The following is a 1,918-nucleotide window of genomic DNA, read 5'->3' as shown; positions in this document are numbered from 1 at the left end:
GATGGGAGAGTCAGAGACAGTGCGATTGGCACAGGTCAGAGCAGAGTTTACGGCTGTTGTACATAGGGTCACTATGAGTCACAAGCGACTTGATGGCACATAACAACAACAACAGGACATTCAGTACCAAAGGCATTAATCTACTCCTGTCATCATTATTCACTGTCCAGGTTTCAAGTAATAACAAATGACTGAAAAGAATCATGCATATCTTAGTCTTCAAACTGGCCATGTTGCTCATCAGTAATTTGGCAAGGTCCCTGACAGTGGACTTTCCCAATACAATACATCTTCTGATCTGACTACCAAGGGTGTTGACTGTGAATCCAAGTAAGATGAAATCATGGACAATTTCAATCTTTTCTTGATCTATCGGAATGTTGCCTATCAGTCTAGTGGTGAAAATATTTGTTTTCTTGATGTTTAGAGTTAATCCATATTGAAGGCTGTAGTTTTTGATCTTCTGCAGCAAATGCTTCAAGTTCTTCTCACTTTCATCAAGTAAGGTGTGTCATCTCTATAACAGAGATGGGTGTTGAGTTTTCCTGATCCTGATGCCATATGATTCTTCATTAAGTACAGCTTCTTGAATAATTTGTTTAACATAGAGATTGAATAGGTATGGAGAAAGGATACAACCCTGATGCACACCTTTCTTAATTTTAAACCATGCAGTGTTCCCTAACTCTTTTTGGACAACAGCTTCTTAGTCTGTATATAGGTTTTTCATGAGCACAATTAAGTGATCTGAGATTTCTGTTCTTCTCAATGTTAGCCATAATTTGTTATGATCCACAAAGTCAAATGTTTTTGCATAGTCAATAAAGTGCAAATAGGCATTTTTCTGGTTCTCTGCTTTTATCTGACATCAGCAATGATATCCCTAATGCTACAACCTCTTCTAAACCCAGCTTGAACTTCTGGAAGTTTTCTCTCAATGTACTGTTCTAGATGTTTTTGGATAATCAATATTTTTTTATATTTTTATTTAATTTTTATAATTTTTCTTTTATACTGGCTTATTTACAAAGTTCTTATACCTTGTTTTTCACACCAGATCTCTCCCGTTTCCTTCACCACCCTCCTCATCAAATTGTGCAACCCTAGAGGGTTAAAGTCTCCCCGTCCCCGCCCACCCTCATCCATCTGTTCCCAACCTTCCCCTCCTTGCATCCTTATACTTGTTCTACAATAATGGTCTTATACAGTATTTGTCCTTATGGGACTGAGTTAGTTCACTTAGGATAATGCTCTCTAGTCCCTCCCAAGTTAGGTAGCAATTTGCAAAATCATTGTTCCTGTGTGCTGTGTAGTATTGTGTGCATGTACCATAATGTCTCAATCCATTTGATTACGGTTGGACTTCTGGGCTGTTTCCATGTTCTTGTGATGGTGAATAATTCTGCTATGAACATTGGGTGTACAAGTCTCCATTTTTGCTTCAGTTCTCATTCTCTCGGGATATATTCCAAGCTGTGGAATAGCAGGGTCATATGGAATTTCTATATTCAGCTTTTTGAGGAAACATCTAACTGCCTTCCAGAGTGCTTGTACCATTGTACAATCCCACCAACAATGTATAAGAGTCCCTATCTTTCCAGATCCTCTCCAACAATTATTACTTGCTGTCCCGGTAAACTTTGCCACTGCTACTGGAATGAGATGGTATCTCATTGTGGTTTTGATTTGTGTCTCTCTTATTGCCAGTTATTTTGAGTATTTCTTCACATGTCTGTTGGCCATCCAAATTATCTTCCTCTGTGAAAATTGTTTCCATGTCTCTGCCTATTTTGTAATTGTGCTATCAGTCTTTTTCTTGTGGAGGCCCTGTAGGATTCTATAAAATTTTTTATATGAGACTCTTGTCTGAAATGGTATTGCCAGATGGTTTTTTAGCAGTCAGTAGGTTTTCTTTTCA

This window comes from Elephantulus edwardii, unplaced genomic scaffold (genome assembly GCF_000299155.1).
Source record: "Elephantulus edwardii isolate Elephantulus edwardi_28Jun2011 unplaced genomic scaffold, EleEdw1.0 scaffold00021, whole genome shotgun sequence".
Classification (NCBI taxonomy): domain Eukaryota; kingdom Metazoa; phylum Chordata; class Mammalia; order Macroscelidea; family Macroscelididae; genus Elephantulus; species Elephantulus edwardii.
Note: the sequence above shows the minus strand (reverse complement) of the source record.